The sequence below is a fragment of the Podarcis gaigeae genome (genome assembly GCF_964106915.1).
Source record: "Podarcis gaigeae genome assembly, chromosome: 8".
Lineage (NCBI taxonomy): Eukaryota > Metazoa > Chordata > Lepidosauria > Squamata > Lacertidae > Podarcis > Podarcis gaigeae.
This window is the reverse complement of record NC_139684.1, coordinates 19,468,811-19,480,946: the sequence shown is the minus strand read 5'-3', so window position 1 is coordinate 19,480,946 and position 12,136 is coordinate 19,468,811. Positions and strand designations below refer to the sequence as shown.

Genomic DNA, 12,136 nt, shown 5'->3' with positions numbered 1-12,136 from the left:
CATTTTCTGCCCTGCCTCAACATTCAACTGGTATTCCAAGGCAGCTGGGAATGTTCAATCTGCAATTGAGTTTCCTCCCCCACACCCAAATGTTTTTGTCCCTAAATGGCTTTGTTTTTTGTACTCCAGGCATAGCAAAACTTGGCCCTCCAGATGTTTTGGGACTACAACTCCCATCATCCCTAGCTAACAGGACCAGTGGTCAGGGATGATGGGAATTGTAGTCCCAAAACATCTGGAGTGCCAAGTTTGGCCATGCCTGTTGTACTCCTTCAAACCACAGATACCATCCTCTCATTTCTCAGCGACCGCCATCTGGGCCACAAAACATTCAGCGCTCACTACCTGCCTTTGCTATTGTAAGTAGCTATGTGACGCATTTAATATAAAAACCAAGGTAAAGGTAAAGGGACCCCTGCCCATCAGGTCCAGTTGTGACCGACTCTGGGGTTGCAGCCCTCATCTCGCTTTATTGGCCGAGGGAGCCGGTGTACAGCTTCCAGGTCATGTGGCCAGCATGACTAAGCATTCGGTCCAGTCGCAGACGACTCTGGGGTTGTGACGCTCATCTTTCTTTACTGGCCGAGGAAGACAGTGTACAACTTCTGGGCCATGTGGCCAGCATGACTAAGCCACTTCTGGCGAACCAGAGCAGCACACAGAAACGCGGTACCTATTTATCTACTTGCACTTTGACATGCTTTTGAACTGCTAGGTTGGCAGGAGCAGGGACCGAGCAACGGCAGCTCACCCCATCGCGGGGATTCGAACCGCCGACCTTCTGATTGGCAAGTCCTAGGCTCTGTGCTTTAACCCACAGCACCACCCGCGTCCCCCCCCCCAAAAAACACAAAAACCTTTTATAATTATTTAACCATTTATAGTTATTTATATATGCAATAAAAATCACGTAAAAAATTAGAATCACAGATCGCCCACTAACTGTTAAAGAATATGCATTTCCTCACTGTCTGGAAAAGCACTGGTGGCATCGAAAAGTTCTCGGCAAACGTTTGCACAGGAGGTCCCTGCTAAATCTCTGCTGGGAGAGTATTCCACAAGACTGATGGCACAAAAAGGTCAGTTTTGTGTTGATGTCAAACCAACTGGGGCGGGGGGGGGTGCAACCAGAGAAGCTCTTGAAGATGATCTCAGTTATCGAGAGGGGATATAGAGGTTTGGGCAGTCCCTAAGGTACCCTGGACCTAAGTTGTTCTGGGCTTTGTAAATTAATCCAAGGACCCGGAACGTGGCTCAGTAGCTGATGGGCAGCCAATGCAGATGTTTTAACAAGGCTGCCACATGTTGCCAGCCATGTACCCTCATCAGCATGTTGACGGGTCTTAAAGAGATAGGTGCATGCTGACAGGGAGAATTAGAGGTTATCCAAAACAGAAAGTATAGAAAGCATGGAAAATCTTTAAAGAGTATCTGGAAAAACATTGCAAGAACAAATATCTCCTGGCAGAAATAGACTGATCCTTGTAAAACAACAAATATAATGTTTTTCGATATCTGACGAAAACAAAGGAAGCAATACAATAATTTGGAACTGTGTGTGGAAAAAATAGTAGAAATAATAACACAATGAGTCTAATTGGAAGTCAAATGTGTTTCTTTTGTTTTCTTTTCTTTTTCCTACCCCCCCTTTCCTCCCCCTTCTTCTTCCTCTTCTTTTTTTTCTTTTTGTGCCTCCTTTCTTGGTCTTTCTCTCTTTGATTTGTTAAGAAAGAGATCGAGAGATAAAAGTGTAATATGGAAACTTCAGTAAGTTAAAAGTGATGTTGTGCAATTTTCCTATTGCTATTTATATATTGTTAAAATTGGTTGATTGTAATGAATGGATGTAGCAATTACTGTGGTTTTTTCCTTTGTTATTGTTGAATTCTAAATAAAGTATTATTCTTTAAAAAAGAGAGACAGAGAGAAAGGTGCATAAAACCAATTTTTCAGAAAGCATTCAGGAAGTGCCCTGATCCCCTTCCCCACCACTGCCACCCTATCATTCCTTGCTCATGGGCAATGGATGGGTGGGGTTGAGTTTTGGCACTCAGCACATAGCCAGCGAAGGAGGAGAATGCCAGCAGTGACACTCAGAATGAGACACCCGGAAGGTCGGCAGGATGGCAAAGCCTTTCCTGAATGTCTCCACCGACTTCACAAGGAAGATAAATAAGGTTGATCAAGTCAAGCGGTTGAGTGCAGGATGTGCAAGATTTGTTTGTTTTGGCTCTTGGATACTTCCTCTGCAACCTGCTTGTGGGCTTCCCAGAGGCATCTCCTTGGCCACTGCTGAGTTTGGACTATACGGGCCTTTGGTCCGACCCCACAGGGCAATTGCTATGTTCCCATGAGAACTGTTCACCAACCACGCTTGGAAGGCCATTCTTGAGGTTCCACATCCCTGACACGTCGTATTGTGGAAGGAATGTGGATGTAACTGTATCTTCCTATATGCATAGAAATGGAAGGCAGTCATCACGCAGCCCCCATTGGAGGATTAGTCGTGTCGCATCACAAACCTGGATTTGCATGAAGTCAAAGCACAGCTCCCATTGGAGGATACGTAGTGTAGCATCAGAATCTTGGATTTGCATGAAAAAATGGCGTTCGGAAGGTGAAAAGCGAGCTTAGCAGTTGCGTGGGGTGGGAAGGGAGTGGTGTGGGGTGCTGGTGAGCAGAGCAAACAGGAGCCCAGACCCTAGTGTGTGTGTGTTTGTGTAGTACTTTGAATCATAGAAACAGAAAGTTGGAAGGGCCCCCAAGCGTCATCCAGTCCAACATGCTGCAATGTAAGAATCTCAACTAAATCATACATGACAGGTGCTCATTCAACCTCTGCTTTGAAACCTCAAAGGAAGGAGAGTCCACCAGCTCTTATGAGAGCCTGTCCCACTGTCGAAGAGCTCTTACTGTCAGAAAGTTATTCCTGATGTTTAGTTGGGAATCTCCTTTTTTGCAACTCGAAGCCATGGGTTCGAGTCCTACCCACCAAAGCAGAAAGAAACAAGCTTGTTCCCTCTTCCATGGGACAGCTCTTGAGATATTTGAAGATGGCTATCATATGTCTTCTCAGTCTCCTATTTACCAGGCATACCCAATTCCCTCAACATACCCAATTCCCTCAACCATTTCTCATATGGTTGAGTTTCCAAACCCTCGATCATCTTGGTCTCCCTCCTCTGCACATGTTAAGCTTGTTAATATCCTTCTTAAATTGCAGTGCTCAGAACTGAACACAGTACTCCAAAGCAGAATGAAGGGGTACGCTTACTTCTTCACACAGCACACAAACTATGGACCAGTTGCATAGGAGGCAGTGACAGCCACCAGGTAAAAGATGGCTACTAGCCAATAATGACTAAGCCCAGGGTCGGAGGCATTAAATGCTTCTGAATACCAGTTGCTGGAGACCAAGGGGGTGGGGAAAGTGCTCTTGTGTTTGAGTCCCGCTTGCAGGTTTCCCACGGTCACCTGGTTGGCCAGAGAACAGGATGCTGGAGGTGGTAGACCTTTTGACCTGATGCAGTAGCCAGGCTGTTATTTCATTCCTATGCATAATCCAAATCTATGCAAACTATTAGTGAGAGCTGTAGTTAAGCCATCTATTAGCAATCCCCACACTCATCCTTGTAATTCCAAACACTGTTATCACCTGTGTGTTTATATCTCCCGGAGACAACTATCTTCAAAAGTGGCGGGATGGTTAGAACGTACGACAAATGGAACATCCCCTGAAGGCTCTGGAATATGATCTGTATCACTGAGGGCAAAAAACCAAAACAAAAACCAGCCCCAGGGATGTCGCATCGAATATGTAGGTAAAACAACAACCAACCTACGCACACATTTTAGAAACCATAAATCTGCAGTCGATTGAAGGAGTGGAGCAACCAGTTGCTGGACGTTCCAGTTCTCAGAACCACAACCTGTCAGTAATTGCTAAAGAGATGCTCAGAGATCCATCAATGTTTGCAAAGAGGGAGAACTGCTGGGTGGACGCACTGGACACATTTGCACCACATGGCCTAAAGGAGAGCACCTGGAAAATACCAACAGCATTGCTTATCTTCAGTGAATGATGATGATGATGATGATGATATATTATTTATACCCCGCCCATCTGGCTGGGTTTCCCCAGCCACTCTGGGTGGCTCCCAACAGAATATTAAAAACACAATTCAACATCAAACATTAAAAACTTCCCTAAACACTGGGCTGCCTTCAGATGTCCTCCAAAAGTCAGATAGTTGTTTATATCCTTGACATCTGAAGGGAGGGCATTGCACAGGGCAGGCGCCACTACCGAAAAAGCCCTCTGCCAGGTTCCCTGTAACCTCACTTCTTGCAGTGAGGGAACCGCCAGAAGGCCCTCAGATCTGGACCTCAGTGTTTTGGCTGAAGGATGGGGGTGGAGATGCTCCTTCAGCTCTTGTGAGTGGTCCATTCTCAATGCTTTTTACAGGCAATCCTTGTTTTGCAAAGGGGTTACGTTCTGGACCACCATGTGCATCGGCCTGGCCCATGGGATGTGTTCTGCCCCAACCCCGTTCCGCCCTTTTAGTGACATTTTAGTGACGTTTTCGGGCCACTTCCGAGTTCAGCACCTTGCACACGTGCGTGATTGCACACCAGTTGGACACGCGTGAATTGGGAGCTGCCTGTAACTGCTGCCTTGGTAACAGCATAGTATGCTAGTCAACACTGCTGGCAGAAAAAGTGTTTGTTAGGATAAGTTCGTATTAATGGCTGTAGAATTTTTAGGAGGATTTAGAGAGAGAGAGAAACACACATTGGTGCAGACCTGAATTTAAGGTTAGAAAAATGAGAAATAGAGGGAAGCGAAATGAACAAACCCTTCCATCCCTATCTGGATGTAACTTCTATTTGTTGACAAGAGCATGTTTCAACTCCAGCTTTCCAATAATGAGAATAAGGACTTCTGCTCTTGTATCTGGGGTATCTCCAGGTGACCAGAAAATGTCCTCATTTGCTTGAGCAAAGGCTTACGCAGTAGTTAGACTGTGCCTGCTGAGCATCCATTCTGATTTCTTTACAGGGTGGATATGTAACAGTGAGAATTCAACTTGCATTCATCTTGATTTGCTTGCGGGGCCATTACGCCTTAATCGTATCTTCATCCCACACTTTTCGTTATGTTTCCCCAACACTTTCCCAGCAGCAAAAAGTCAAGGCTTTTAGTTTTTGTTTTTGTTTTGTAAAATCTAGATTGGTTGTCCGTAGGCGAATTAGCGCTTTAATCCCCTTTAATTAGGCAACCAAAATTTCCGGGATGGGCCCGAATCCTTCCTGAAAAATGGCGAAATTCTGGAGACACTCCCGTTCTCAATCTTGACTGGCAGAGAGTTCCTGCAGTATGTCAGGGAGCTGCCACAGCTCAGTGGTTAGAGCACCTGCCTTGCACACAAAAGGTCACAGGGTCAATCCCTGGCATCTCCAGGTGGGGCTGCCCGAAACCCTGGGGACCTGCTGCCAGTCCGTGTAGACAATACTTAGCTAGATGGACCAAGGAGCTGACTCAGTTGTTTTCCAGCTCCTGTCATCACCCCTGACCATTGGCCAGGCCCTTATTACCGCAGTTTTAAAACGACTGCATTGTAGTTCATTTTCAGGCCCAATTCAAGGTGCTCACATTTTTGTTTAACACCCTACATGACTAAGGCTCCAAATATCTGAGTGACTTCCTCTGTCCTGACAGGCCCTCTGGGTGTTAAGAACAGAAGAGGGGGCCCTCTTGTTGTTCTACCTCTCTCAGAAATCTGGGTGCTGGTTGTTAAGTGGTGGGTGAACATATCAGATGACACAGCGATTCTTCAAACAGCTCTTGTTTATTCCCAGGCTAGAACAGAACTGAATTGAAGGGTTCATCCAGCCTGCTTATATAGAGCTCCACTACAACGCAACAGTAGCAACTTTCTGTAACTATCCAATCACTGAACATCACTTTCAATTCCTTATTTGCATATGTGGACCTGAGTGAAAACTATCTACAGTATCCCCCTGCTGGCCCAGGGTGAGAACTTCAGTACATAACACTGGTGGTCTAGAAGAGGGCCTTCTCTGCGCCAGCCCCTACGTCGTGGAATTCCTTCCCTGTCTGGCACCTTCCCTGTACAGCTTTCAGCCAGTGCTAAAGACAACCTCTTTACCCTGGCTTTTGACACCTGAGAGGTGTGTCTTCAGGGTCCACCCAGTTTTTAATTGTTGGCGCCTGCTCTGGGACCTGCTGGTGGAGGGCAGGAAATAAATTTAATGATAATAATGCTGGCTGGGGATGATGGGAGTAGGAGTCTAACAACCTCTGCAGGGCCCCACATTGGCCATTTCTAAGAGAAGGCACCCCCCCAAACACCCCCAAAGGGGAAATGGGCAGCCTGTATTACAGAGATATCAGGGTTGCCATATTTCAAAAAGTAAAAACCAGAACACCTTGAAAGTTGTTGTTGAGCTTTTTTTTTAAGGAAGGCCCCAAAATTCTCGAGCCTTTTGAAGGAAAACTCGAAAATTGTTCAGCTTTTTTTAGACAAACCCCCAAGCTGCGGAGCTCTTTTTTAAACCCCTCCCAACAATATCAGAGCAGCCGCAGCATACAGCGGTACCTTGGGTTACATACGCTTCAGGTTACATACGCTTCAGGTTACAGACTCCGCTAGCTCAGAAATATTACCTTGGGTTAAGAACTTTGCTTCAGGATGAGAACAGAAATCGTGCTCTGGCTGCATGGCGGCAGCAGGAGGCCCCATTAGCTAAAGTGGTGCTTCAGGTTAAGAACAGTTTCAGGTTAAGTACGGACCTCTGGAACGAATTAAGTACTTAACCCGAGGTACCACTGTATTTGGTAGCTTCAGGCAACAAGGCATTTTTCTGCATCTTACTCTCTTGGGGAGGGTATGGGATATTAGGGGAGGGGACTATCCTTCTGGGATCGTTTGTCTGTCTTTGGTCCCTACCCTGCAGTCCGCTCTCACCTCTGGCTCCCACAAGGTGTCAGCATGTGACAGTGGCCACATCCTGGGAATGGCTTCAACTGGCCAGCTAAACCAAGTGAAGGTACCTGGCGACTTTGGGATTTCCCTTGCATGAGAAGACAGGCTCTGGCGGATTGAGCTGGCGAGACCAATGGTCAAGAAGGTGGTTTCTCTATGTGCTGTAGAGGAAAGTGAGGGGCAGATGGTGCTTGTCAACCTGGGAAGGGAGCCCATCTAGGAGAAGGAAAACTCTCATCCTAAACCTCTGCTGCCTTGCAGGATATCTTTGGGAGAAGAGTTTGGATTTGATATCACGCTTTATCACTACCTGAAGGAGTCTCAAAGCGGTTAACATTCTCCTTTCCCTTCCTCCCCCACAACAAACACTCTGTGAGGTGAGTGGGGCTGAGAGACTTCAGAGAAGCGTGACTGGCCCAAGGTCACCCAGCAGCTGCATGTGGAGGAGCGGGGAAGCGAACCCGGTTCCCCAGATTACGAGTCTACCGCTCTTAACCACTACACCACACTGGCAACCAAGATGTATTTGGCTAAGTCCCTAAAATGGTTGGATGGTGCTTTGTATGCCTCCTTCAGGCAATGCCTGCAGCCCAGCTGGTGCCAAATGTATTGCTCTGCTTTCCTTTGGACCACATCAGTGAGGCTGAGAGGGTGGATTTGTCATCTGGGCAGCCCAGGACCTCCACACACATTGCCCAGGCTTGCACCCTGGGAAAGTCACTTTGGTGCTGCTGATACAGTGGTTTGACTTCACCCCTGGAGGCACACTCCATTGCCTCTCGAGACAGACGGATGCCAGCAATTCTCCTCGGGAAGGAAATTGCCTTTCCTCTCCCAAGAGAGCAGCACTGAAATTTAATCTTTACCTCCACTCCCATTTTGACCTTGTTCCATATAAGCAAAGCAAAAGGTATCCATTCACTTGGATGGAATGAAGAAGAATAGGCCCACAATGGGACAGTTGGGAGACTGTATCCACACCTACACACTTTTAAAAAGCAAACAAACCAATAAAGCTGGAGCACCTGTACTTAGCTACCCATTCACTTGGATGGAATGAGAACTTGGAAGCAACGAGAAGGAAGGAGCTTGCAATGGGGAACCTGGGACATGGTTTCCACACACGCACACTTTTTAAAAAAGAGAAAAACACGGCAACCCTAGAGCCCCTGGATATCAGCCACCCATTCACTTGTATGAAATTAGAACTTGGACGGAATGAGGAGAAAAGGGCTTGCAAATGGACACTTGGAGGGTTGTGGCCCCTCATACATTTAAAACAACAATTTAGGGATGCCCTCTGGACTACAGACGCCCTAGGCAAGAGGCTTGTACTGCCTGAGTTTGTCTGGCTTCGTATTATTATTATTATTATTATTATTATTATTATTATTCAACCTTTATTATGGTCCAGAGATCCAACAAATCGTTACCAAGGAATACACATTTCACACAGCCTACCTCCAGGTTAAGCAAGCTTTTGTTCAGAATATAGGGATCATTGGTTCTTGCAACCACCGATCAAAACTTTGCCACTGCTAATGTTCTAGCGTTTCTCCGGTCTTCCAATAGAAACCTGACATAGTGAGCCTCTGAAAAGGTACCGGCAAGGGTAATATTAGTTCAGCCCTGGCTTGCTCATATTTTGCACAGTGCCACAAAATATGTTTTATGGAACATATGTTTTTTAATTATTATTATTTCTCTGAAATATGAAAAAAAAAATGCTCACTTACCTTCAACTCTGATTCCTTCCTGAGATTCCAGAAAGCCCTCCACACACAGTACAGTTTCCCGCAGAAGAAAATGTCAAAATCCCAGCTTCTTCTCTGCTTTGGCGAATTGCATCCATCCCGAGACACAAACCAACTGCACGACTTGGATCCTTTCTTTGGGATGAGGAGCGAATGCCGTTCCTGTAATGTACTGTGATTTATTTGCATGCGGGAGAAAACAAGTCAGCAGAGGTGTTGAAACCATTTTTTTGCAAGACGGGTTTGCCTAATAACACACTGTCATTATTGATGAGATTAAAATACCAGGTTGGTGACTGGAACCAGCAGAGCAGAGCTGGATAGACAAAGGGCTGAGTGGAGAAAGAAGCTGGCCTGGGTAGGAAGCCGGCAGCATGATGGACTCCAGGACATGACGGCGGGTGACTGCCCTGCTGATCTGGTCCAGCAATTGGAAGGATGCCACAAGCTTCACCGACTTGGGTGGATTTAAAAGAGGACCAGTCAAATTGATGGAGGATGCGACTCAGTGGCCACTGTGAGAACCGGATGCTGGACCAGATGGGCCCTTGGCTTGATACAGCAGGGTTCTTTTGACATTGCAGGGGGTTGGGCTAGATGACCCTTGGTGTCCCTTCCAACTCAATGGTATTATCTGTAAAGGTAAAGAGATCGATTAGATCCATTCGTGGCTGACTCTGGGGTTGCAGTGCTCATCTTGCTTTATTGGCCAAGGGAGCCGGCGTGCAGCTTCCAGGTCATGTGGCCAGCATGACTAAGCCGCTTCTGGCAAACCAGAGCAGTGCACACAAATGCCGTTTACCTTCCCGCCAGAGTGGTACCTATTTATCTACTTGCACTTTGACGTGCTTTCGAACTGCTAGGTGGGCAGGAGCAGGGGCCGAGCAACGGGAGCTCACCCCGTCACGGGGATTCGAACCGCCAACCTTCTGATCGGCAAGCCCTAGGCTCTGTGATTTAACCCACAGCGCCACCCGCGTCCCGGTATTATCTGTAGTTGAAACAAAAACACACAGAGAGAGGTGAGAACCAAGCGCTATAAAGTGACTGAAGAGTCCAGGGCGTTTACCTTCCCGCCAGAGTGGTACCTATTTATCTACTTGCACTTTGACGTGCTTTCGAACTGCTAGGTGGGCAGGAGCAGGGGCCGAGCAACGGGAGCTCACCCCGTCACGGGGATTCGAACCGCCAACCTTCTAATCGGCAAGCCCTAGGCTCTGTGGTTTAACCCACAGCGCCACCCGCGTCCCGGTATTATCTGTAGTTGAAACAAAAACACACAGAGAGAGGTGAGAACCAAGCGCTATAAAGTGACTGAAGAGTCCAGGGCAGTTGCAACCCTTCGGTGTTGTAAATTCAGGTGTATATTTTATATACAGTACCGTCAGCGTTGCAAGAATAGTAATCCAGTTTCTCTTTCTCTCTCCGGAACAAAAAAATGATAAAACTCCTTAATTATATGTTATGATTTAGACAGGGCTTTTAATCCTCAATTTCATCTTCCTAATTGCTTGCCATTTGGAAGTTCCTTTCATCTCACAGAAACCTAACGAAGCACCTTTTAAAATTGTCCGTGGTCATTTTGTCTTAGCCCTCTCCTATAAGTATTGTTATAGGCCACCCAAATCTCTGCTGAAGGTTGCGAGATTCCAGAGGTCTTGGCACTTAACCAGAGTTTGTTTTTCCTTTGGAAAAACGAGGCATGGCAGAGACTGTAGTGTCTTTAAGATATATGGTTTTATTTACACACATCTACACAGGTGGCACTGTGGGTTAAACCACAGAGCCTAGGACTTGCCGATCAAAAGGTCGGCGGTTCGAATCCCTGCAACAGAGTGAGCTCCTGTTGCTCGGTCCCTGCTGCTGCCAACCTAGCAGTTCAACAGCACGTCAAAGTGCAGGTACTGTGGTACCTTGGGTTAAGTACTGAATTCGTTCTGGAGGTCCGTTCTTAACTTGAAACTGTTCTTAACCCGAAGCACCACTTTAGCTAATGGGGCCTCCTGCTGCCACCACACTGCCACTGCTCAATTTCTGTTCTCATCCTCAAGCAAAGTTCTTAACCCGAGGTACTATTTCTGGGTTAGCGGAGTCTGTAACCTGAAGCGTATGCAACCTGAAGCGTATGTAACCTGAGGTACCACTGTATAGCCGTTTCGCAAAGAAGGCGCTATCTAAACATGCTCAGGGGATGCTCAGATCCATTTGCCAAACTGTTCACCAAAGACTGTTTACCAAAGACCTGAGGAACCAGGGTAAATTATGTATATAATTTAAATTATGTATATAAGAAGTCACACTTCTTATATAAGAATTATGTATATAAGAAGTCACAATTACACATAACATGATTCACTGTACTCTAATTGGCGCCTGCTAAAAACATTTTTCTTTAGGCAACTCTATCCAGCCATGTGGAATGTTGGAATGTGTTTTAATTTGCTTTTCAGCTGATCGTTGGTTTTAATTATTTTTGAAGGTTTTGGATTCTTGGGCTTGTTTTTAAATGAGAATTGAATTGTTTTATTATTTTTTGCAAACTGCTTTGCTTTTTGAGGGGGTTGTTGTTTTTAGAATAATGTGGTGTGCAGAACAAAAACAAATTAATAAAAATAATGCACCCTTCTTTATTCTTGTTATTGGGTGAATACCTTTAGAGATGCTCGTTTCTACAGCATTTGATTTTTACACAGTCAACAAGTTGTTTGGTGTTTTTAAATATTTTGTTAAGTCACTTTGATATTCTTTTTTTTTTTTAATGTGATAAATAAATGTAGTAGTAGTTGTAGTAATCGCTGCTTTGTTTGCTTCTGAGAGGCTAGAAAGCGCATCGCTCTCCCCTTGGCAGCAGTCAAGGTGAGCAGCCACCAAGGACCAAAGCGGGCAGAAGCTCTATCGCGCAGGCGCACATCAAGCCACGTAGCCGCGCTAGACCCATTCAATATGGAACGAGGAGAATGTGTTGCCAATCACCATAGACTTAATATCGTGTAGAGTGACAATACCTTTACACGCATATGTATCTTGTGAACCGCCCTGTGATCTTCGGATGAAGGGTGGTATAAAACTAATGAAATGAAATGAAATAGCAGGCTATGCTTACCCATTATGCTGCAGATGACTTATTTCGCTACAGCTCCCAGCATTATTTGGGGAAAGCCATTACTCTTTTTTTTACTGTAAATCGCCGCGTGATCCTCGGATGAATTTAACAAGTAAGTAATAATAAAAAATAAATAAGTGGCGTAAGAGTGCTTTAAATGTACGGTTTGGTCATGTTGGTACGATCAGATTACTCTGCTGTTGTTGGTACGATCAGACTACCATATTGATTTTTTAAAAAAAGAATCTATTGTTCTTTTTATCGTTGTGAGC

The 12,136-nt window shown here is 45.7% G+C and overlaps 1 protein-coding gene and 1 long non-coding RNA gene across 2 annotated transcripts in view; both read right to left on the bottom strand.

The window, feature by feature from the left end:
• SCNN1D (sodium channel epithelial 1 subunit delta) overlaps positions 1-8,912 on the bottom strand; it is a 69,806-nt gene extending 60,894 nt beyond the window's left edge. The window contains exon 1 of the mRNA XM_083752638.1: positions 8,744-8,912. The gene's annotated coding sequence lies outside the window, so the exon portion shown is untranslated. The remainder of the gene's footprint in view (positions 1-8,743) is intronic.
• LOC310850913 overlaps positions 1-12,136 on the bottom strand; it is a 169,449-nt gene that overhangs the window by 88,841 nt on the left and 68,472 nt on the right. The gene's annotated exons all lie outside the window — the stretch shown is intronic.